This window comes from Acinonyx jubatus, chromosome B2, assembly GCF_027475565.1.
Source record: "Acinonyx jubatus isolate Ajub_Pintada_27869175 chromosome B2, VMU_Ajub_asm_v1.0, whole genome shotgun sequence".
NCBI classification, from domain to species: domain Eukaryota; kingdom Metazoa; phylum Chordata; class Mammalia; order Carnivora; family Felidae; genus Acinonyx; species Acinonyx jubatus.
The window spans coordinates 89,617,343-89,644,867 of NC_069385.1; positions in this window are offsets into that span (position 1 = coordinate 89,617,343).

Sequence of the window (27,525 nt, forward strand, 5' to 3'; positions counted from 1 at the left end):
ACATATACTTTCTATATATTTTCCAATATTCTGATAAATCTAGAAAAATAAGTATTCTACATGTGTGAGCACACACACACACACACCCCACACATCTTTAAAGTAAATAAGACAGGGAGCTAACAAGTGGATGTGTTCTTAAGAAGTGTTGGAGTTGAAGGCAATTAGCCAGATCCTCTATTTAGCTCCAGAACTAAAAGATGATGCTTTATATTGTTCAGGGAAATGGGCAGTGCACAGTATATAGACTAAGTATGAGGAGAGTGAAACGGGTTTACATTAGTGTTCAGAACAATTGGAAGAGAATAATGGGGAGAAAAACAAAGGGAATTTTTGCAGAGTGGCAAAGGCAATCCATTTTGAGCTAGAAACCATAAATTTGTGTTAGCTTCAATCCCAAAAATGACATGACTTTTTATTTTCCCTAATGTGTTCAGTAGCCCAGGAGCTGAGAAGGTCTACAACTAGATTGAGACACAGGTGGGAATTTGAAGGGCAGTGTGTTGAAATGATGAGAAGCTAACACTGCTCGTGGCAATGGAATCACAGCTACTTACGCTGGGATCCATTCTGAGCAGAAAACAAAGAGAAGCCAGAAGAAGGGGGCTGATGGACTGGGGGAAAGAGATGGGTCAAAGCACAGGTGTCCTGAGAAGGCAAAGGAAGTGTGGATGTAAGAGCTCTGGAGGGAGAGGATGCTGTAGGCAAAGGGTGGTATATTTGGTCTTTAAAATTTTAGAGGCACCACAGTGTGCTCTCTTAGAGAGCAGGGCTTTATCATTTTCTGCGGCTGAAAGTGAGCCTCGGGGCTTTGAATTGAATCAGAAATGGAATTGGTGGAAGTGACCTACTTACTAACTCAGCAGACAGAGATATGGAACTTGATAGGAAAAAAAAATTACCTAGAAAATTTGCTTTATCAAGATTAACTAAGAATAGAACATAAGAGATAGAAGAGGCAGGGAAAGCAAGGGAGAGTGAGGGAGAAAGGACCAGAGTGAATAAAAATAATTCATTGTGTTTTGTTTTCTGGGGCATCTACTTTACAATCTCTTTGCCATTTCTATTCAAAATTCTAAGTACCTGGGTCTATCTTACATTGCAAGCAAAGTGGGCCTGCTCCCAATTGGCTGATTAACTCACTGCCTTAAATAAAGTTAAATTTGCTGTCCAAAGCCACATTCTGGTTATTACATAGAGGTTTTCTCAGTGAAAATTCCTAACAGAGTCCCTCCCAGTGTGTGTGATTCAGGAGTGAAGGTGTGTGATTTTTCATAACTGATGAGAATCTTCTCGTCTTTAGTACTGATTCACCTGGTCAGATTTCTCTCATAGACATCAGTATTGGCCAAAGAAAAAAAGAAAACAGAATAGAGGTCTTTCTTCCCAGTCAGTTTCCTAGAGACTCCGGGAATTTTTTGTTGTTGTTTTATAAATTACAGTTTCAAAATAAAATGCAATTATGGATGTAAATGGTTCAGAATTTTTACTTGAGTTATTTAAAAAAACCACATTCATTAAATACACTAAGACTGCAAAGTGCATTTTCCTATATATCAATCAAACTCTGCTCCAAATACTAGGAAAAGTTCAGTGGGACATTATAAAACACAAATTATCATAACACATATTTCCAGTGCTCAAAACCTGCTTTCTAAGTTATCTGTAGGTCCTAACTAAATCTTGTGAGGTAAGTAGTGTCATTCTCATATTAAAGCAGGGGAAATTGTTTATTTTTATGACACATTAAAAATCACAAAGGTGCCAAATTGTCAAGTCACAAAGGTGCTGAATTGTGGAGAGAAGATTGTTGTCTCCAAACCCTATGCATTTTCTACTAAAATGTGCCATCCTCCTGAGAAAATTTCTGAACCTAAGTTGATAAAAAAATTATAGAGAATGACAAGAAACTAGTTATGGAAAAACTAGTTACTTCAACGTTTTTCTATTGAGTGTCTATAGTGTATAGGGGCTGCTTGTGGGACTGGGGTCAGAAGGTAAATAAAATACAGATTTTTCTGTCATAAAGCTTTCACTGCAGTAATGTTTATATATCAAAGCAGCCCAAATAATATAAATGCATTGCAAGGGACAATTAGAAAATATAAAAACATGAGTAAATTGTGAAGTAAATGTTTTTTACTTCAGAAGAGGTGTGGTCATATATAGGCTATATGGAAAAAAGATGTTTCAGAGCAATCATCATAATGAATAGAAGACACAGAGCCAAATAACCTGTAGCTTTTGAGGATGATTCTATTTCCTAAAAGTCAGGAGAATTATTTTTTAATGTTTATTTATTTGAGAGAGAGAGAGCATGCGCATCAGTGGGGGAGGCGCAGACAGAGAGGGAGACAGAGTCTGAAGCAGACTGGGCGCTGTCAGTGCAAAGCCTAAAGTGGGGCTTGAACTCATGAACCCTGAGATCATGACCGAACTGAAGTTGGGTTTCTCAACCGACTGAGCCACCCAGGTGCCTCCTAAAAGTCAGGAGAATTTTAAAGATAGAGTCCATAAGGAAAGAGAGAAAGTTGCATGAGATCAAGTGTCTGAAGGGTAATATAGTCTAATGGGGGATCCACAATTGTACATGCCCAGAGCATCCAGGCATATCAAACTGTATCTGAGGGAAGGGGAATGAGGTAGTTAATGAGGTCCGTGGCAAACCAAAAAGCATGTAAGCTGCCTAAATAATCACTACTCAGTTCAACTAATTCTTGCTCTATTAAAAAAAAAAAAGTGAGTATTCTCATATACTTATTCAAGGCAGTGTAGGACGAGGTCATGCAGAGGACACGATGCGCAGTTGACGAGGGCAGAGGCTCCTCCCACTTGCACACCCTTCCTTGGAAGGCACTTTTTGCCTGGCTGCGCGCCCAGGTCTGTGCGCCATTTTCAGGGAGGCCGACTTGAGAGAGCTCATTTTTGAGACCCTCCGGACGGGGTGATTGTGGAGCTCTTCTTGTCTCTTGGCTGCTCAGGACAAGCCTCTTGCTTAGAAACCTGTCACCTATCCATCCCGAATGATCGGCCTCTTTCTTCGACCTCTCAGTCTCTTCTGATATGCGTCTTTGGGAGCCATTTTCAGATTTCACACCAGGAACTACCAAATTTGTGAACTAAAAGAAAGGTATGCTATTTAGATTTTTAGGTGAAATCTCTGAATTGGTAATTATGTCAGTAATTTTTTTTAAGTTTATTTATTTATTTTGAGAGAGACAGAGACAGAAACAGTGTGAGCGGGGGAGGGGCAGAGAGGAAGCAACAGAAGCTCAAGCAGGCTCCTCACTGCCCAACGGAGACCATGACTGACTTGAGCTGAGATCAAGAGTCTGACATTTAACCGACTGAGCCACCCAGGCACCCCTTTTTTAAGAGCTTTTTTTTTAAGTTTATTTATTTTGAGAGAGAAAAACAGAGGGAGAGAATTTTCTTAAATGTTTATTTTTCAGAGAGAGAGAGAGAGAGAGAGCAGGGGAGGGGCAGAGAGAGAGAGAGAGGGAGACACACGATGCGGGGCTTGAACTCTGGAACCATGAGATCATGACCTGAAGTGGAATGTTTAACCCACTGAGCCATCCAGGTGTCCCTGTGACACATAATTTAAAAGTGTATACTGAAACCCTGTGAGCCAGAAAAATGCCTGCAGTCCATATATAGCCTCAAGGTGTCTGGTTTGTTCTCTCTGGTCTGAAGGAAACAGTCTTTACTGGATTAGGAATTCTAAAGCTCAGGAACTTTCCCTGGGTGCCTCTGGCCTGCTGTGTAATATTATGTAATAACTTAAAGGCTTTTTGTTTCCATTTACTCAACAGAACAATGGAGGGGATAGCTGACATCTTATATCTTAAGGCTGTTTTGCAGGCCAAATGAGATAATGTAGAATGAAATCTGAAAGGTTCAAAATGCTACTGAGGAATATTTTTATTATTTATAAGAATGATTTATGAATCATGACAAAGATCTATTACTGATCAACAAATAATATATTGTTCCTGTGTTGTCAATTCAGTTTTCATACTGGAGAATTGTTTGTTTTACTATCTTCATAAGAAGCTATTATCACTTTAAAGTGTGTGAAATATCACCAGGATAGCACAATTTATCACTTGGCCAGTCTCAATAGGAAGTAGGTTGATGTGTTCAGACTCAATAGGAAGTAGGTTGATGTGTTCATTTAGAAGTGTTATTTAGGCTCTAGAACTCTGAAGGGCTGTGAGTCTCCCGAGGTTGAGGGTAATTTTGATATGACTAATACCCTACTGGTCCTCTTTATTATGACTTGTAACTAAACTGAATTTTTAGAAAATATCTGAAGCACACAGCAGTGCTATTAAATTAAATGAATAGACTTAGAAATGAGAGATGTTTAGACAACTTAAGTACCACCTAAAAATCTCAATTTCATACACTCTTGAATAATTAAACTATTCTGGGAGTACTCACCCTTTTATATAGCAATAATTGATTGAACTGGGTAGTGACTTCATTTATGTAGCTGTGTGCCTTCCAATTGGCATGGGCCCATTTACCAGCCCATCCCCTTTCCCTCAGTGGGATTTAAATTGTGTAAACAATTTAAGGAATGAAATTGAGGGGAATGAAATTGAAACCAGTGAAGATGAATGTTTCCAAAACTGACCAGACCATATTGTACCTGATTCCTGTGGGCAGCTGGAAAGTCCAGTTTCTGTGTCCAAAGGAATGTGGTAAACTCGGGCTTGGTTTGCGCAGTTACCAATATCGCAGGGGTAAACCTTCACAAGCAGGTTCTAACAGATCTACAGAAGTCAGCTCCGGGATGCTCAGTTCCACAGAAAGGGCCATTTTACCTATGTTCATAAGCTTCTGGTTATTTTCTGCTAACCACAAAGAAATTGGCACTCTCTACCTTTTATTCAGTGCTTGAGCTGGCATAGTAGGAACTGCCCTTAGCCTTCTCTCCTGATTCAAGCCGAAGTTGGCCAACCTGGCACCTAGTAGGAGACGACCAAATCTACAATGTAATTGTTACAGCCCATGCATTCATGATAATTTTCTTTATAGTAATGCCTATCATGACTGGGATTTTGGAAACTGACTGGTGCCATTAATAACTGGAGCACCAGACATAGCATTCCCTCAAATAAATAATGGAAGCTTCTGACTTCTTCCCCATCCTTCCTACTATTACTCACATCATGGATAGTGGAAGTCAGCTCAGGGACTGGATGAACTGTATATCCCCCTCTAGCTGGCAGCCTAGCCCACGCAGAAGCACGTGTGGATCTAACCATCTTTTCCTTACACCTTGCAGGTGTGTCTTCAATCTTAGATGCTATTAATTTTATTACTACAATTATCAATATAAAACCCCCTGCTATGTCTCAGTATCAGACACCCTTTATTTACCTGATCTGTCCTAATTATTGCCGTCTTGCTACTCCTGTCATTACCAGCATTAGTGGCCAGGATACAGACGGAAACTTACATACCACCTTCTTTGATCTTGCTGGAAGGGGAGATCCTATCCTATACCAGCACTTGTTCTGATTTTTTGCGCACCTGGGAGTCTACATCCTAATCTTACCAGGTTTTGGAATAATTACACAAGTGCCACTTATATATCTGGTGACACAGATAGCAGACTAGAACCCATACCCTTAACTGACTAGAACTGAATTAGTTCGGTGATTTTGCTGGTCACATCTATTTTATTTTTAACATATATCATTTAATAATATAAAGGAATATATTGTAAAGGTACAATTTTATGAGTTTTTGGAAAATATCATCTATGTAAACCCACACAGAAACTAATGTATTTCTAGTATTGCATTAAGTTACTTTATACCCTATCCACGTAAACCCCTCCTTTGCCAAGCAACTTCTATTCTGGGTTCTATTACCATAGACTGTTTTAGCTTGTTCTAGAATTTCATACAAATAGAATACAAATACAAATACAAATACACGTATATACTCTCTGAACTCTTGTATTTGGTTTCTTTTGCCCAATGTTTTTAAGATCCATCCATGTCGTTTAGTATATCAGTAGTATGTATATTCCTTTCCATTACTCTCCCTCTATTTCTCTTGATTAGTCTAAGGTTTTACCAAAAATGTTTAACTCTTGGCTTTATTGATTTTTTTCTTCCTGTTTGTTCATGTCCTTTTGCACTGACTTCCTCTTATCTTTATCATTCCTTTCTTATCTTTCTTCTATTTATTTTGGATTGCATTAAAGAAAAACCAGAGCTGGACAGTAGTTAAAATGGTAAAAACTGATTTTGTTCAGGAACTAATACAATGGAAGAAAAGAGACCTCAGTAATGAACTGGGCTCAATTCCAAATACAGCATGGACAAAAAAACTTTTATAGTTAAAGAGTTGGATGTGGATCAGTAGATAGACAGTAACTAAGAAGTAACATCAAGGGTAAGGGGGGCCTCTGTCTAAATCATCTTGGCAAGATTCTTGCTGAAGGCAGGCCAGAGTGATCAGACATCACCTGGATGATGGTGAGGGAAGATGAATTTGGTCAGATATTAAGATGATCAGATCTTGAGGGTGGAGGATTCTCTCCAAAATTATTTCTTCTTTCTACTGATTCTTGCTATATCTTCTTGCTAAAGAAGTGATTTCCTCTTGCTAAGAATCTTGCTAAAACTGGGTGATGCAGGCCCAACAAAAATGGACACTGAAGCCCAAGTTAAAGGAGTTTGACTAAAGTTTGGTCAAGAAGAGAGTCTGTCAGCCGAATTTATTGTAATGCTGGTTTCTTAAGATGTAGGTCCAAGTAATTTATTTTACAATTTTCTTCTTTTCTAATATAACCATTTTAAGCCATAAATTTCCCTGTCTGACTACTTTGGCAGTATTCCACAAACTTTAATATGCTGTGTTTTCATTATCATTCAGTTTGAAATATTTTCTAATTTCCCTTGATATTTCTTCTTTGTTCATGGGTTATTTAGAGGAGTGTTGCTTAATTTTCAAATGTTTGGGGATTTCCTAGGTATTTTAAAAATCAATTTCCAGTTTATTACTGTTGGGGTCAGATAAAATGCTTTGTGTGATTTTAATATTTTAGAATTTATTGAGACTTATTTATAACCTAGTATATGGTCTGTCTTGGTGAATGTTCATGTGCCCTTGAAATGAATGTGCATTTTGTAGTTATTGGCTGTAGTGTTCCATAAAAGAAAACAAAACAAAAATAGATCAGGTTCGTTGACATTGTTCATTTATATGAGAGCCTTACTAATGTTTGACTGGTGTTTCAATCACAGAGAGAGGGATGCTACAGTTTCCAAATATGATTGTGGATCTGCCTATTTTGTCTGTTAGTCATGCCATTTGCTTCCTGTGTTTTGAGTTACTGTTATGAAGTGCACACACACACACATTTAGTACATGTCGAATCTATACTTTCATCATTAAGAAATTATCCTGTTTATCCTGTTAATACCTTATTTTTTGAAGTCTACTATGCTATGGACATGCTTATTTCAGCTTTCTTATGTGTAGGTTTTGCATGGCATATCATATTTTTACTTTCAACTTGTCTGTCTTAATATATATTTATAATATATTTCTTCTAAAATGTGTCAGATTGGATCTTGTTTTTTTGTATTCATCTGATGACCTCTGACTTTTAATTGAAGTATGTAATCCATTTTAATTTCACATAGGGTTGATATGCTATTTGTTTTCCCCTTGACACCTTTGTTTGTTATTCTAAGTTTCCTCATGTCCTGTCTTGTTATGGATTAATGTATATTATAAATACCTGTTATCAAGTAATAATTATTATTTATCACTAGAATTAATTATAAATATTAAAATATTACATTATTGATTTTTATTGTATTATTACCTATATAAATTTGTTCTATTAGTGTTTTTATTTAATATTATTTTATTTTATATATAATATAAAAATTTTTAAGTGGTATAATTCCATTATTACATCTCCCATCTGTTGTGATATTTTTGTCATATATTTTGCTTCTAAGTATGTTATAAACTGTAAATGTGTATATGTTACTTTGCTTTGAACCAGCAATTGATATTTAATGGATTTAAGAAAAGAAAAGGTGCAATATTTTATATTAACCCATATATTTACCATTCCCAGTTCTCCTTTCTTCCTATCAATCTGAAATTCCAACTTTTCACATTTCCCTTTAGCTTGAACTTCTTTAAACAGTTTTCCTTTGAGATTCTGCTAGCACCAAATTCTCTCAGCTTTCACTTATTTAAAATGTCTTTATCTTTCATTTTTGAAACACATATATTCTTAAGTTTATTTATTTATTTTGAGAGAGAGAGAGAGGGAGTGTGCCTGCAAGATATGCAGAGAGAGAGAGAGAGAGAGAGAGAGAGAGAGAGGGGGGCAAGAATCCCAAGCAGGCTCTGTGCTGTCAGTAGGGAGCCCGACAAGGGGTTGGAACTCCACATATCCGTGAGATCATGACCTGAGCCAAAAATCAAGAATCAGATGCTTAACCAGCTGACTGAGCCACCGAGGCACCTTGAAACATATTTTTTTGTCAGATATAAAATAACAGGTTGACTTTTTTCTTTTAACCCCTTAGCAGTGTTAGTCATTGTTTTTTGAATTCCAATTTTTTTTGATGAAAGATCACATGACATTCTTAATTTTACCTTTGCTTTTATTTTTTTTTTAATTTGTCTTTGTTTTTCTTTTTTATTAAAAATTTTTTTTCAACGTTTTTTATTTATTTTTGGGACAGAGAGAGACAGAGCATGAATGGGGGAGGGGCAGAGAGAGAGGGAGACACAGAATCGGAAACAGGCTCCAGGCTGACGCGGGGCTCGAACCCACGGACCGCGAGATCGTGACCTGGCTGAAGTCGGAGGCTTAACCGACTGCGCCACTCAGGCGCCCCGTTGTCTTTGTTTTTCAATAATTTGGCAAGGATGTGTTTACATGTGGAGATGTTTATATTTAATTTTTGTGGGGTTACTGAAATTGTTTTTGATCAAATTTGAAAATCTTAGTACAAATTTTCTTTAAATATTTTTCCTATCCTATTCTCTTTTTTTTGGAGATTCTAATTAATTCATGATAGATGGCTTGAAGCTGTGCCACAGGTCATTCTTCTGTTTTCTCCGGGATTCACTTTAGGTGGTTTTATGGACTAGTCTTCAATGTTACTAACCCTTTATTCTTTTAGGTAAAATTTGCCAGTAATACCATCTAATATATTTTTTGTTTCATATGTTGCATAGATTATTTTATGTAGCTTTAAAATCTCCCTTAAATTTCTCAATTTCTCCTCCCATTATGTCATATCAGTCTGAATCTATAGTCTTTAACATATTATCCATAGTTTTTTTTTAAATTCCTACCTACTAATTCTAACATCTGGTTTAACTATGGATATTTATTTGTTCACTTATTTTTCATTTGACTATGAGTCACATTTTACTGTTTTTTTTTTCATTTTGTATCTTCCTCTGAAGTTTTGTGCATTATATTAATAATTAAGTTAGTCGCAGATCACCTTGAATTTTGAGGCTTTTTTAAAATACTCCATTTTATTATTTGGTTTGGTTTGGTTTGGTTTTCCTGAAGACTCAATGGTAGTCCCAAATATCTCTGACTAGAGATATTTGCTTATACCTATGTGTACTGAATAAAGCTGCCAACAGAAATCTGTCATTGCTCCAAAATATGGATTATCCTTTCTTTTCATTTTTTATAAATTAATTACTTAATTTACTTTTAATTTACATCCAAGTTAGTTAGCATATAGTGCAATAATGCTTTCAGGAGTAGATTCCAGTGATTCATCCCCTATGTATAACACCCAGTGCTCATCCCAACAAGTGTTCTCCTTAATGCCCCTTACTCATTTAGCCCATCCTCCCACCTACAGCCCCTCCATCAACCCTCAGTTTGTTCTTTGTATTTAAGAGTCTCTTGTGTTTTGTCCCCTCCCTGTTTTAATATTATTTTTGCTTCCCATCCCTTGTGTTCATACGTTTTGTATCTTAAATCCCACATTTGAGTGAAATCATATGATATTTATCTTTCTCTGACTGACTTATTTTGCTTAGCATAATACCTTCTAGTTGCATCTACACTGTTGCAAATGGCAAGATTTCATTCTTTTTGACTGCTGAGTAATACTCCATTGTATATATACATATATATACCACATCTTCTTTATCCATTCATATGTCAATGGACATTTGGGCTCTTTCCATTCTTTGGCTACTGTTGATAGCGCTGCTATAAACAGTGGGGTGCATGTGCCCCTTCAAAGCAGCACACTTGTATCCCTTTGATCTATACTTATTAATGCAATTGCTGGGTCATAGGGTAGTTCTATTTTTAATTTTTTTAGGAACCTGCATACTGTTTTACATAGTGGTTGCACCAGTTTGCGTTCCCACCAGGAGTGCAAAAGAGATCCTCTTTCTCCGAGTCCTCACCAACATCTATTGTTGCCTGAGTTGTTAATTTTAGCCATTCTGACAGGTGTCAGTTGGTATCTCATTGTGGTTTTGATTTGTATTTCCCTGATGATGAATGATGTTGAGCATTTTTTCATGAGTCTGTTAACCAACTGGATGTCTTCTTTGGAGAAGTGTCTATTCATGTCTTTTGCCCATTTCTTCACTGGCTTATTTGTTTTTTGGTTGTTGAGTTTGATAAGTTCTTTATACATTTTGTATACTGACCCTTTATCTGATATGTCATTTGCAAATATCTTCTCCAATTCCATTCGTTGCCTTTTAGTTTTGCTGATTGTTTCCTTTGCAGACCCATAACCAGTAAAGAAATTGAATTAGTAATAAAAAATCTACCAAAAAACAAGAATCCAGGGCCAGATGGCTTTCCAGGGGACTTCTACCAAACATTTAAAGAAGAGTTAATACCTATTCTCTTGAAGTTGTTCCAAAAAATAGAACTCATTCTGTGAAGCCAGCATTACCTTTATTCCGAAAGCAGACAAAGACCCCACTGAAAAGGAGAACTACAGACCAATTTTCCTGATGAACATGGATGCAGAACTTCTCAACACAGTACTAGCCAACTGGATCCAACAATACATTAAAAGAATTATTCACCATGACCAAGTGGGATTTATACCTGGGATGCAGGGCTGGCTCAGTATCTGCAAAACAATCGATGTGATACCTCACGTCAATAAAAGAAAGGACAAGAACCACATGATCCTCTCAGTAGATGCAGAGAAAGCACTTGAGAAAATACAGCATCCATTCTTGATTAAAAAAACCCTCAAGAAAGTAGGGATAGAAGGACTATACCTCAAGATCGTAAAAGACATATATGAAAGACCCAACGCTAATATCATCTCAATTGGGAAAAACTGAGAGCTTTCCTCCTAAGGTCAGGAATGTGACAGCGATGTTCACTCTCGCCACTGTTATTCGACATAGTATTAGAAGTCTTAGCAGTCAGACAACACAAAGGAATAGAAGGCATCCAAATCGGCAAGGAGGAAGTCAAACTGTTACTCTACTCAGACAACATACTCTATAGGGAAAACCCAAAAGATTCCACCAAAAAACTGCTAGAACTGATCCATGATTTCACCAAAGTCATAGGATATAATTTCAATGTACAGAAATCGGTTGCATTCCTATACACCAATAATGAAGCAACAGAAAGAGAAATCAAGGAATCAATTCCATTTACAATTGCACCAAAAACCATAAAATACCAGGAATAAAACTAACCAAAGAGGTGAAAAATCTATACACTGAAAACTACAGAAAGCTTATGAAAGAAATTGAAGAAGACATGCACAAAAATGGAAAGATCCCATGCTCATGGATTGGAAGAACAAATATTGTTAACATGTCAGTACTACCCAGAGCAATCTACATATTCAATGCAACACCTATCCAAATAACACCAGCATTCTTCACAGCGCTAGAACAAAGAATCCTAAAATTTGTACGGAACCAGAAATGACCCTGAATAGCCAAAACAATCTTGAAAAAGAAAACCGAAGCTGGAGGCATCACATGCCTGGACTTCAAGATGTATTATAAAGCTGTAATCATCAAGACAGTATGGTACTGGCACAAAAACAGACAGATGGATGAATGGAACAGAACAGAGAACCCAGAAATGGACTCACAAATGTATGACCAACTAATATTTGACAAAGCAGGAAAGGATATTCAATGGAATAAAGACAGTCTCTTCAGCAAATATAAAAATGAGCCTGACCCACTTTCTTACACCATACACAATAATAAACTCAAAATGGATAAAAGACCTAAGTGTAAGACAGGAAGCCTTCAAAATCCTAGAGGAGAAAGCAGGCAAAAACCTCTTTGACCTCGGCCACAGCAACTTCTTACTTAATACGTCTCTGGAAGCAAGGGAAACAAAAGCAAAAATGAACTATTGGGACCTCATCAAGATAAAAAGCTTCCCTTCATTTCTTAATAGTCATGTTATTCTCAAAGCTGATTAGTGGGTTGCAATCACTGGAAATGTTGCAGATTTTTTCATAATTTTGAATTCTTGCCCTATTGAATACTTGATCCACAGAGAGCAAAGGTTGGGGTTTGATTTCTACACTAATTTCAATTCATGCCCTAAAATAATGGAAATATAGGCAAAGCCATTTACCTAACAGAAATACCAATCCCCTCCCTGACCTGCAAGGGTGTCTTCTCCCATTAAGACTTACATATTTCTACAATCTGATGGTTCATTTTCAAAATTCAGTGAAATACAGCCTAATCCACAACCATTTTATTATTACATTTTCTTTAAAATTTGAATTACATAACTGCTCCCCGAATGATAGGTATATTTAATAATATTAGATGTCAGTCTACAGTACTGAGCATACAGGTAAGGGATAGATTCTTTTTGTCATTCTTGTGCTTTAATCTTATCTACAGCATCAGTAGACATTTCTCCAGCTTCCCTGACTTTGGTACATTCAGTGGCTGAATATTGGGAACCAAGCAAACAGGTGTATTCTCCTGAGTTTACGGTTCAGAACTGGCACATCATCTATTCTAGCTGAAGTAGAATAAAATGTTATAATAAAGAAAAATATACATTCTAGACATCTAAAATGTCAAAGAATTCATGATAGGCAAAGAGCAAGAAAAAGGAAAGTCGGGATGGTGTTCTGTGTGTGTGTGTGTGTGTGTGTGTGTGTGTGTGTGTGTGTTTATCTTCTATTCAAATGCATCTTGAGCATTTTTGTAAATGCTTTACTTATTGTAAATAAGCTTTACTTATTTCCGTTTCCAAATATTTTTCTCTATTATTCTACAGAATAATTGTAGCTGAGATAGATATGACTCATCATTTTGGGGAAAATCATACATTTTAATGGAATATTGTTCTAGTTCAGTTTTTTCTTTTAATAACAAATTATTTAATAAAGCTAAATTATTTCCTAATTTTGTGGATATATATACTGCAGCTGTTCATTAATAACCGCACATCTATTTATCTTTGTATACTGTAGCACTGAAAAAAATTGAGACTTTTGAAGGGCAAACTAGTTTTCATTTCTTTTTTTTAAGCTTATTTATTTACTTTGAGAGAGAAAGAGTGAATGGGGGAGGAGCAGAGAGAGAGGGAGAGAATCCCAAGCAGGTTCCACACCATCAGTGCAGAGAGTGACATGGGCTTGATTCCATGAATTGTGAGATCACGACCTGAGCCGAAATCAAGAGTCAGATGCTTAACCAACTAAGCCACCCAGGTGCCCCTAGTTTTCATTTCTTAAAAGTCTTATATTTGATAGTTTCTTCCTGTATCCCATTATGAACTGAAGCACAGGTGCTTTAAAATATATTTTTGTTGCACCTTTGTATTGTGACATCTGTCAAATTCTAAGAGGATTCCAAGATATTTTTTTCTTTATTCCTGGTATAGCACTAAGAATGAATTGGAATTTAGAACAAATAAAACCATTATCAAATTAAAAAAAATAAACTGTATGGACCATTCCTTCTACATATACATATTTTGAAGTTTAATGATTCATTTACTTTTCTGCTCCCCTTGCTTTTCTATGTGGCTGGAAAATTCAGAAGGCCATAGGCTTCATCATTCTTCAGCTACCCATTTCCCCTTTCCACCTGCTACATCATAACAGCACTTTGATGGACTGCCCACCTGAGTTTTTTATTTTTGTTTTTTTTTTCTCCTATTAGCAAATATATGACTGGGAGTTAAGAGGCAGAGATAGGACATAAAGATGCCCAGCCTAGAAGATGAATCATGATTATTCTAACCCTACTAGGGAAATCTTGTTCTTTTATACCAGTCTATAATAGACATGGCCCGGATTCAACTAATGAAATGGAAAAGTCTGCCAGGGAAGGCAGGTATGGGGAATTTTTCTCTTCCTAGTAAGAAGATGCATAGAAAAATCAGAGATTTTTGTTTTGTTTTGTTTTGTTTTTGCATCCATAATTTTTCTTGCTGCTTAGGAAGCCATTCTATGAAGATGTGATGCTTCACACTAGTCACCATTAGAATAGATATGACCTAAACATTAAAGAAAGAGGGAAGCAATTTATCCTTTGTTGATATAATTAAACCGTTGTCTCAACTCTAGAATTGAAGTTTTTAAGACTTCTTGTGATGTAAAAAATAATATGGCTATCTAGAATGTGACGGTTTGTAGGTATCATAGAGAAGGTGTCCTAATTGAAAAAGAGCTTATAAAATAGGCCAGGGTCAGCTTAGTTATAAAAATTATAGGGAACACTGACACTATGTCTCCATTCCTCTGGCACTGGTGGTCTTGACTTTTTATATAATTGAAGTAGTGTGCTTTCAGATTTGGCAATGGGTTTTGGAAAAATAGCAGATACTTGATTAGTTCAGCTCTGGGAGTAGACTGTCCCCAATTTAGTTAAAGACATGTGCCATGTCATATATGTAGACCAGACAAGTAGAATTCTGTACTGAAGTTCTGGAATTTGGGTTCATAAAGCAGCTTGTTTAGTTGAATACTGTTTCTTTATTTTCTATCTATCTATCTATCTATCTATCAATCATATATCTGTCTCTCTATATCTATTATCTAATCTCTTCATCCATTCTTTGGTAACATAACTGGAATTCAGTTAGATTTGGTTGTGCCATTCTAGATTTGGAGTATTGCTAGATGCCCTGAATAGATACCATCATAACTTTTATATCCATTTTTCAAACATTAGGATATACCAGTAATATAAGATATGCAACTTAACCCAAATTAAAAATATTCCAAAGCATTGTAGCCCAAGCCTCAGATATTCTGTTTCAATTTTAAAGTCATTATGATTCTGCCAAACAAGGTCTCAAACCCTTTATATAGAGGAACTGTCCACTTCTGGCCCCCTTTTTAACTATCTGAAAGCTTTAAGATCATTACAGAGTAGTTCTGGGAGTTTTATAGGAATACTGAAGATTGACAGTGCCATTGAACTTGGAGTCATTGAGAAGAAATGAAAACATTTGGGCAGAATAATAAGGACTAAAACTGGAATTGAATAAAGTGGAAGGTGGTCCTTTTAAAAAGTTTCGTTATCTTCTATGGAATCTGCTAAAGTCAAGAGTAAGGTGAAGTGACAATAACTGAGTGACCTGGGGTGCCTGGGTGGCTCAGTTGGTTAAGCATTTGACTTCAGCTCAGGTCACGATCTCACAGTTTGTGAGTTTGAGCCCCATGTGGGACTCTGTGCGGACAGTTTGGAGCCTGGAGCCTGCTTCAGATTCTGTATCATCTTCTCTCTCTGCCCCTCTCTGCTCTTGCTCTCTCTCTCTCTCAAAAATGAATAAACGTTAAAATAAAAAAAAAATAACTGAGTGACCTACATCATTACTATAAGATAGAGTTCTAGACTCTTTATATAAAATATGTATGAACGTTAAATAATGAAATTTATTTTTTTTAATATTTCTAATAAAGACAGAACTTTGGTGACATAGTTCCATGCAACAAGTTACTGAAGTGTTTTCATATGACATTATTCCAGAAAATCTAGTGATTACCTAAAAGTGTAAATTACTTATTGATAATCCAAATAATTTCAAGTTATCATCAGTGCCATACCATATTGTATCAGTGTTTAAAATCTAACTTAAAAAATATTGTAGCAGGCAATATATATTTTTCCTATTATTAGAAGTGATTTCTTGTCAAATTCTGAATTTTTATTAGAGCAGAGCTTTACTTTTCAATCTCTTTTTCAAGTGAATTTCCTCTTTGGTCTGTATCTCTTAGGGAAAGCACAAGCATAGTGAATGAAGGTGAATACCTTTGGATACTCATCATGTCCTATTCTTGGGCTAAATTTATGCCCTAGTTGGGAAACAAATTGTTTTCCTTGAACTAGTAGCCTTTGGGAGTCTTAGGTTAATTGGAGCTTTCTGTCAGGTCCTAAAACCCCCATTTGGGAAAAATCCTGAGCTACTCTGGATGGAACTCTTTCTAAAACTATCGCCTGGGACAACAACAAGAGGTCAATCTTTTCTTGCTTCTGGAACTATGGGAAAAAAAAAACATGTTATAGACAGCAATGGGGTTTACTCAAGTTGTTCCCCTGAGAACCTTTGTTATTTGCCAAGTGATGTGTGGACAGTGATTTGATCTGGTCAGTCCAGCAAAGCAACAAATCTACTTCTATTCCTTTATGGAATGTGCATGCTAACACCATCCGTATGCCTAAGAGAATGTACTATATATTATTTTTCTTATGTTTAAATTAAACATGATTGTTATGCTCATTGAAAAGAAAAATAGATTTTAAAATATTGTAAAATATTTGCCTTATAGGATTAAAGCTTTCAAGTTGAAATGATTTAGTCATAAGAGATTTTTTCCTGAAGACTGGTAAAAGTAGAGAAATAGTATTTTTTAATCATTTAACATTAGCATTCTGTGATTCATTAACAGATTATTTCCTCTATTTCCAATATACATTAAAAGATGAGTTTTAATAGAGAGAAGGATGCTTATATTCTTATAAGCATGTTTTTTGCCAATGCAAATATTATTAACAAATAGTACATTTAAAAGCTGTAGCTAAATATGTTGTTTACTGAGTATACATCTGTTTGCCTTTTAGATGGTAGAATTATAAATGAAGATAGGATTTAAATATCATCTCCTTATAACTTCATTTGACTGAGAGAGGAATTAAATTGGCCCTGAGTAATGCTGATCATCTAGTATCTTTGACCTTTCCACATATCCTGCATAGAAGAAGGGAGAGGAAAAATTTGAACAGGTAATAAGAACCGGCATACCATGGCATTTAGTGGCTAAGTGAAGAACTATATTTAAAAAAAAGTTTTATTTTAATTAAAAACAAAATAAGTCACTATGATATCTCTTGTTTCCAGACAAATATGAAATCCATGTGTTTAACATACCTTCCAACTAGATTTACTGACTAGTTTTGCTTTGTAAATTGTAATACACCCTACAGATTGTAAGTTAAGCTCATAAGTATTCTACCACCACCACCCTCTCCCTCTGGCCACCACTCACAAACCAAAATCTATTTTTGTGGCAGTGAATAGCATCTGCAACTTCTAGCTCTATGCAACCTGAACATAGCCAGAAGACACCTAACAGGAAAAAGATAATGGAGTAGAGGACTAAACTCAAAGTAAAATGAGTCCTAAAGTACAAAAGTCTAGGCTGTCTCATGTAGAGCCTAAAGGAGAACCAGACTTTGCAAACCTAGCATTATGGATATCTGTTGATTTTTGTCTATCCCATAGCTGTCCTTTTCTCTTCTTGTCCTAATAGAACTACTTTTTCTAATTGAATAAGGAGAGACTTGAAATTGTGTCCTTATAAACATGGTGTCTTATCAGAGTAGTGAATAAACAGGCCAAGACAGACCAATCCATTTACTTTATCTTCCTGGATAAAGTAATTGACCCAGAGATGGGTCAAGCCATCAGTGTTTTCCATATAACTTCACTTCGACACAAAATGTCATAGTATGCCAGTTCCTATTACCCAGAAAGATAGTCTTTTTATACTGAGGTTGTGAAGCAGATATTATTTGAGTTTGGATTTGGTTGTGACCATTTTGCCCCTAATACAGGGAGCAAACCTATCTGGTATCTACCAAGACCTAACATTGTAAACAGCATTTGAGCTCCTAAGCACTGCAAATACTGTCTTTCACTAAAAGAAACCAAAAAAACCAAAACCAAAACAAAACAAAAAACACAAAATCCTGTACTTTGTCACTAAGTTTTGTTTGGCTGTCTTTCTGAAGTATGTTTAATATCATTGATTATTTTACTATTATAAAATTATATTCTCTCAGCTCAGTGGTTCATATTTACTACATCCTTAAACACTGTTTGAACAAACTTTCAAATTACTTCACAGTCGGAGCTTCGATCAATCTCTTCAAAGATGTGGAAATATGGAATGAAGTAGATTATAGGGGTAGTCTTCTGATAGCTTAGCTCCCACATTCACATAGATATTTGAAAGCTTAGTATCTGGATTAATGAGTAATAGTTGATTTAGATCACAGATTTCATGTAGTATTAAGTGTTATTACTCTAATTTTTAGCTTTTCATTATAAATTGAAGGTAATAATAGGTATTTTACTTATGCAAATATTAAATGAAGGAATATACAAAGCCATTAGCATCCTGTTTAAGCTATAGTAAGCACTCACTAAACATATTTTATAATCTCCTATTTCTCCTCATTTTCCCTTTTTTAAACCATCACCATTATCATCAGGAAAAAAAAATGTTACACTTAAAACTTTGATAATCTCTCTGTAATAACCATTTGATTATCATTGTCCGTATTGACCCTTCAAGTACAACATTGTCTACAACATCCTTGATTCATTCCATTTGGGAAGGCGACATCTAGGAATATAAGGAAGAAAGAAGAGGACTGAGATGCCAGTGTCTTTGATTTACCATAACACAATAGAGAACATTCTTATGAGCAGTGATGCACATGACAGAGCATACAACTGACTATATACTCTGGTCTGAAAAGGTTTAGGGTATTCTAAGCTGTTGAATTTAAGAAAGCTGAGGTTACATAGGTGGTTGTCTATGTACGTTTGTGTGTGTTGGAATGGGAAAGTAATCCAGGCAGCATTATTTTACATATGGTAGATTTCTAGAACTGTGACTTCTTTACCATTGGATAATATACCATGGCAGCCTTGCAGTGCTTGTTGTCTGTTTCCAGTCCATCCTGAAGTCAGTTATTGTGAGAAGGAACACTGCTAATAGAGAGTAGGGAAACAATTCTGAGCCATTGAATCAGGATAACCCCAATCCAAAGGAAGGGGGTAGAGAAATGTGGAACCTGAGAACAGGTACAAACGTTGTGAAATATGTTTCCTTCTTCATTTCATATTGTCTTTTTTACTACTTTAGTCTTGAATTATTTTACTTTTCTTATCTCTTTATCTTCCTCTTCTTAATTTATCACTATTTTCTAGACTTTTGTAGCCTTTATCTTCTCAGCGTTCACTTTTCTTTTTTCTTTTGCTTAATTGACTACTATCATTTCTGTCTTATAATTTAAATTTTTGAGGAAAAAAACCCACAGAAAACTGAGTAAATTGTATAATTAATAATAAAATAATAAAAATGATAAATCTCGCACTCAAAGAAAAAATGGATTATTTTGTAGCTATTGTAACAAGTATCATCAGACTGCCTTTAAATTTCTATAATTAAGAAAAATTGTTTCAGTAAAAGTACTTTACAAGCCAAACAATCAATAACAGCCCCTTATTTCTAAACCTCAGCCAATCAGAAACATACCCATTCGAGTATACATACTTCTTAGTGTTATTCAATCAGCAACAGTCTTATACAAGTAACCAACCACATGTTTACAGATGATCTCAAACCATTTACACTCCTCAAAATCCCCAGGTAATAGCAACAGTCTTCTCTACTTGTAAGACTGTATCTGGTCATTGTGACTCTCCCTAAACAATAAGTTCAACTTTGTTCTTTATTTTTTATTTTCTCTTGAGATATTGGAGGTAATCACATTGTCATTTGAGATTAGAATAACAATGTATTTGTTGGGGTGGTGGTGGAGGTGTGTGTATACAGTAATATATGCACACTAGATTTTTGATTTATTAAAATAACTTTTAAATTATTTTTTTCTTCATTAGTGTAACAAAGGAGTTGAACTGTATCATTTTTAAGTTGCATTATAGTTCAAGATTTTATAATCTAACACATGCATATGTCATTGAATTTCAGTATAATGGATAGTTAAAATTTTTTTTAAATGTTTATTTTTGAGAGAGAGAGAGAGAGCATGAGTAGGGGAAGAGTAGAGAGAGAGGGAGACACAGATCTGAAGCAGGCTCCAGGCTCTGAGCTGTCAGCACAGAGCCCAATGCTGGGCTCGAACTTACAAACAGTGAGATCATGACCTGAGCCAAAATTGGACGCTTAACAGAGCTACCTAGGTGCCCCTAAAAATCAATATAAGTCTTTGATAATTTGCATATTAAATAAATTTTAAATGAATCATGTTTGTAGTTCAATTTAGAGACTAGTATTTATGGAAGGGGTAAATCTGAAGAAAAGAATATTGATGGGTAGCATTAAGGAAAATTATTATTCTGGTAAGCATTTAATTTCCAAATTACTGAATAGCTTACTTTCAGGAAAATTTCTGTGATGGTATTGAAAGAAAACATGAGCATTTTAAAAGAATCTGAAAACGTTATCTTCATGTCCCAATCTCTTTTGTTAACCAGGTAGCAAGGCAAGAAAACTAGAGTAGTTCATTATATCGCTTTGAATCTTAGTCTCCACGTTGGTATAAATGAAATAAAAATATTTACAAGTTATTTTGAGATTAAATGGGGAAAAATTATGTCTACACATCGTACTTAATACAGAATATTTGCTATCATTTTTCTACATTCTCCAAATAAGGATTTATACATTGATTTTTTTTCATTTTAATTTATGTGTTTTCATCCATTCTTCAGGCAGACTGTTTATCCAAATATGTTTATTTTTCTGATTTAATATATGTGCAAAGGGAAACATGTATGTTAACGCCACTTAAAATTAAAATTAAAATTAATCTGCCTTAAAATCTTCACCCCACCCACATCTCTTTCATAAGAGAATTGGCAGAATTTTATTCAGCTAAATCAGCCTCTCAGTTGTACTTTTTTTTTAATGTTTATTTATTTTTGAGACCGAGAGAGACAGCATGAATGGGGGAGGGTCAGAGAGAGAAGGAGACACAGAATCTGAAGCAGGCTCCAGGCTCTGAGCTGTCAGCACAGAGCCCGATGCGGGGCTTGAACTCACAGACCGTGACATCATGACCTGAGCCGGAGTCAGAAACTCAACCGACTGAGCCACCCTGGTGCCCCACATTGTACTTTAATGAGCCTTGTAATATATGTTCATTCAGAACTTTCAGTTTAACTCAACTGTACATTATAAGCTATATAGCTTTTAAATAAGAAGAGATGTAGATGCTGACAATAACAACTATTTACTAGATGGTAGCTGACTTTGACTATTATCACTTAAATATTTTTATTTTGAATTTGGTAAATTAAATAAGCATAAATGATGTTTTCAAATGTTTTGATTAAGAAAAATGAAACTCTCGGGCACCTGGGTGGTTCAGTCGGTTAAGCATTCGACTTTAACTCAGGTCATGAACTCGTAGTTCATGAGTTTGAGCCCCATGATGGGCTCTGTGCTGACAGCTCACATTCTGGAGCCTGCTTCAGATTCTATCTCCCTCTTTCTCTGTTCCTTCCCTGCTCATGCTCATGCTCATGCTCATGCTCATGCTCAGTCTCTCTCTCAAAATAAAGATTAAAAAAATTTTAATGAAACTATTGTTAGGGAATTAGTAGTATCAAGACACAGGAAAAATTAAAGAACTCAGAAAAGCTGAATATTAAAGTAGTGGCAGTGATTTCCTTCTTTTCATAGACCATTGGAACTATTATTGCTTCATCTTTATGATATACTCACATTTTTCAGATCACATGGAGGTATTTCTCCCTTAAAACCTGAAAGAAGTTAATGAATACAGAAATTTAATCATTTTATTTTCAAATTATACATAATTATGGGACTGTCCAATGGGATAAACACAAGAAAACTCCATAAACTTATTTGTGACTGAATAATTCTTAAAATATGTGGAACTTCTCTATGAAGATGTTGGATCTGGATATGGACAGAGGAAGGCAAAGGACTAGCCAAAATTCAGATAATTTTCTGGGTTTAAAAAAAGGTCAACTGTAAGCTATCAGGGCTGTTGAGGAATGAAAGGTTGTATTTAAGTCCGTAAAAACCAAAAGCTACAATAATACATTTGCTGGAATAACATTTCTTGCTTTCCTTTGCTGGCCTTAAAAGAGAGAGAGAGAGAGAGCGAGCGCACCGGCTATTTTATCAGCAAAATGAACTTATTCAGAGATAGCAGATAATTTCACTTAGAGACAAGCAGCTTATGGCAAACTTCAGGCAAGTCCAGAGAGAGGAAAGGGGCTTGCTTTGTGGAGAGTAAGAGCAAGTTGGGAGGGATTGTTTCAGACTTCATGGAGGTGATGATTTCTCATTGGCTGGGCTGTTGCTAGGCAAGGAGAAATCCTTCTTCCTCTGCTGGGCTTTGTAAAGTAAGCTTCATCCATTTAGGATCTAAGAGTGTGCAAGAGCTCCTGCTCAGGGCTTCTTGACTCCATATTTAGTGAGGTTTCTTTTATTTTCTTTCATACCTCCTCCCTACAGTTTACTAAGAAAGGATACTGAAGAAATAAGTGAAAAGCAGAAAGAAATGGCACATTTTTACCTTCTGTGATGAGTGGAAGTCACCGAATCCCTAGAGACACTGTAGTCAAGGCTCCTCTACACTCTAAGCTCAGATACTTATGAGATCACATACCTTTGGTAGTATCATGAACTTTGGAGGTGTGTATTTGGACTGACCAGAGATTATCTCAGTTTACTTATCACAATTTCTCAGTAGTTGTTGACATCTAAATTATTGCTTCCTCAATTTAATCACCAGAAATAGAGAAGAGCTTACATTCTCAGGGGCATGGGGAAAAGGAATAAAATCCAACAAAATAACACAGTAGCATATGTCAGTTTACACATATAAAAATAATGGCACATTTAAAATGTTGAAAGAAAAAATTGCTCAAATTTGAGTTCAATATTCAGCAAAATCATCCTTCAAACTAAAGTTAAATAAAGATAGTAGGTAAATTGTAAATAACAGAATTTATTATTATTTTATGTAGATAACAGAAAAAAATTAGTAAGTCTCCATGCTGAAGAGAAAATGTGTCGATTGGAAACTTGGATCTACAAAAATTAGAAAGCACTGTAAATGGCAAATAAGTGGTAAATATAAGACTATATAGTTTTTATTTTTGCTAATTTTATTGAAATATAATTTCTCAAAAGAAAACAATTACATTTTATGTGGATGTTTAAATACTACATAGGTTTAATTTTAAAAATGGAAAGAAGATGAAAGTCATGAAATTATGTTGCTATAGCTCTTATCTTATGCATGACATGGTAGAATATTTGTATGAAAATCTCTAATGAGTTAAGAATAAATGTTAAAGAAAATGCTTAAACATAATACAAAGAGAGAGAAGAAATCTAATACCAGAAGTAAGATGAGACACTTAGAAGTGATAGCTAATCAAACAGATGACTGAAAAGAATCAAGTAAACCTAGAACAAAAGGAGCAAAAGGAAGAGAGAAAGAGAAGATAGGCTGAAACCCAAACATATCAATATTTATATAAATACAAATATGTCACCTATTTCAATTAGAAAGGAAAGAGTTCTCACGTGTTAAAACATAACAGATCCAGCAGTCTACTATTTATGAGAGGTACAATAAACATAAGATGATGGGAAAATGTAAGCACTTATCAAAAAATGTTGATGTTGTCAGATAAACTGATATAAAAAGAAGTGGTATTACCAAATTTAAAAATGGTTATTTCAAAGTGAAGGGAGTCAATTCCTCAAGAATCCATAGATGTTTGTACATAATAGAGTTTAAAATATATGAAACACATTTTCAGAACTAAAGGGACAAATTTACAACAGTAGTTGGAAGATTTTCTCTCTTAGTTATTGAGGAAATAAATAGATAAAAATTCAGTAATCAAATAAAGTGTATGAAAATGTTAATCATCCTGACTTTATAGATGTTATATAAAAATACATGTAACAAATTTAGAGCATACATTACTTTTATGTACAATTATAAATTCATCAAGATAGACTACTATATGTGATGGAATATAAAACATGCCACTAGATTCAGGTTATTAAACCATACAGAGTTTGGTTCTCTTACAAAAGAGAAGACTTTTTAAATTCTTTCTTAAATTCTTTTTTAAAAATCCTCTTGAAGTTATCTTTAAAATATTCTCTTAAATATTCAGAAACTATGGAAAACATTTCTGAACAATGCATGGGTCAAGGAAAAAATTCACAATGGGCATTAGAAAATATTTTGGGGGCACCTGGATGGCTCAGTTCGTTAAGCGTTCTACTTTGGCTGAGGTCATGATCTTAATGGTTCATGACTTTGAGCCCCACATCAAGCTCTGTGCTGACAGCTCAGAGCCGGAGACAGCTTTGAATTCTGTGTTTCCCTCTCTTTCTCTGTCCCTCCCCTACTCAAACTCTGTCTTTCTCTGTCTCTCAAATATAAATAAATGTTGAAAAAATTGTTTTTAATTAAAAAAAGGAAAACATTTTGAACTACATAATGGTGAAAATATTATATACCAGAACTGTGAAAACACAGTTGACGTAGTCCCAAGAGGAAAATTCATAACTGTTAAGTGTTTACAGTATTTGAGAAGTTAGAGAGAGGAAAGGAAATTAAATCAAAAATGGATACACAGAAGGAAATTATTAATACAGAAAAATCAATGAATTAGGAAACGATTAAGCAAAGGAAAACATTGTGTCTTTGAAAAGATGAATAAAATTGATAAATTCCTAGCAAGATTATTAAATGAAGAAATAAAACGTGGAGAAAATACAAATTATCATATCAAGAAGGAAAAAGTAGACATCACCAATAGTTTTCCACATATTAAAAAGAAAGTAAAGGAGCATTATGAATAACTTTATGCTAACATCTAAGAAAACATAGATGAAATAGATTATTTGAGAAATAAACAGCCTATAACCTATAAGTGTTAAAGTATATTTACCTGTAATTACAAGTCTTCCAAACAAAACCAGCAAGTAAGCAAATACTTCGTGGCCCAGAAATTTTTACTGGTAAATAGTATCAAATGTGTAAGGAAACAAACACAAACAAAACACTGCACAGGTTCTATTTTTTTTTTTAATTTTTTGTTTTAACGTTTATTTATTTTTGAGACAGAGAGAGACAGAGCATGAATGGGGGAGGGGCAGAGAGAGAGGGAGACGGAATCAGAAGCAGGCTCCAGGCTCTGAGCCATCAGCCCAGAGCCCGACGCGGGGCTCGAACTCACGGACCCCGAGATCGTGACCCGGGCCGAAGTCGGACGCTTAACCGACTGAGCCACCCAGGCGCCCCCAGGTTCTATTTTTTTATTTTGTTTGATGTTGTCTTCATAACCCTAGTCCTATTAATCTGACAATGGCATTTCAAAAAAAAAATATATAAATAAAACTTTCTAACAAAATAAATTAGTAAATCACATTAAACAGTACATTGAAAGGATATTCATTCTCAAGCCAAATGAGAATTCATACAGTGAGTGTAAGTTTACTTCAGAATTGAAATAATCTATATGCTACATTTACAGAAAATATCTGAGAAACTTATAAACCTCAATAGGGGCAGAAAGAGTATTTAACAAAACTCAACATCTGTTTATGGTTCAAAAAATTTTTAACAAAAAGAAAGAAGAGAAAAAATTCTTGGCGAATAAAACTGGAGAAAATTTCCTTAGTCAGAAGTCTTCTACAACAACCTATAGATAACATCATCCGTAATGGTGAAAGACACAATGCTTTCCTGTCATTATTAGAGGAAAATACATGTGTGTTCACGATCCCTGGATATCCTTGAAAACATAAAATGCAATAAAATAAAATAAAATAAAATAAAATAAAATAAAAATTATAAATACAAATGCTAGGAAAAAAATAACGTATCACCATTTGCAAATGAAACAGCTATCTACTTAGAAAATAGTAAAACAGCACTATCTTATATAATACATAAATTCAGCGAATGTTCAGGGAAAAAGATCAGTGTATGTAAAGAAGTTGTTGAAATATAATAAAACACTGGAAAATAAAATGAAAATATCAACATAACTTACAAAGCACATAATACCTAAGGTCAGTTGAACAAAAGGTTTCCATACCTCTGCACTGAAAACAATATATTGCACTAAGACTAAGCTTAGTAAAATGTCAATTTTCCTCACATGATAAAGATTCAAAGTAATTTCAATGAAATTCCAGAGTTTTCTTTTCCCTTTCTTTCTTTCTTTCTTTCTTTTTTTGTTTTTTGTTTTTGTTTTTGTTTTTTTTAGAAATTGTCAGTTGGATGTGAAAATTTACATAGAAACATGAAGTACCTGGAGAATAGTATGGAGGCTCCTCAAATAAATAAAACTAGAACTACCCTACAACCCAGCAATTACACTACTAGGTATGTATCCAAAGGATTCAGGAATGCTGTTTCAAAGGGGCACATGCACCCCGATGTTTATAGCAGTACTACCATTAATGGTCAAAGTATGGAGAGAGTCCAAATGTCCATCAACTGAAGAATGGATAAAGAAGATGTGGTGTATACGCACGCACGCATGAACACACACACAATGAAATATTACTTGGTGATTAAAGAGAATTAAATCTTGCCTTTTGCAACAAGGTGAATGGAACTAGAAGGTATCATGCTAAGCGAAATAAGTCAATCAGAGAAAGACAAATATCACATGATTTCATTCACATGTGGAATTTAAGAAACACAACAGATGAACACAAGGGGAGGGAAGAAAAGATAAAAACGGAGAGGGAAGCAAACGATACTCTCTTAAATACAGAGAACAAACTGAGGGCTTCTGGAGGGGTGTTGGGTGGGGGGATGGGCTAAATGGGCGATGGGCATTAAGAAGAGCACTTGTTGGGATGAGCACTGGGTGTCATATGCAAGTGATGAATCACTAAATTCTACTTCTGAAACAATTATTACAGTATATGTTAACTAATTTGGATTTAAATAAAATTAAAAAAAAAACAGACAAAACCAAAACAAACAAAAAGGAAATGAAAAATACCTAGGGTAGCCAAAATAATTTTTAAAAGGTTAAACTTGGAGGTCTTTAATTATATGATTTTGAGTTACTACAGACTACGAATAATTAAGAAAATATAGTTTTGTTTTGGAATCATACTTTAGTGGAACACAGTAGCATCCAGAAATAGACCTTCTTCTTTCCAAACAAATGATAATTTGAAGTGTGCCAATTCAATTCAATAGGGGAAAAGAATGTGT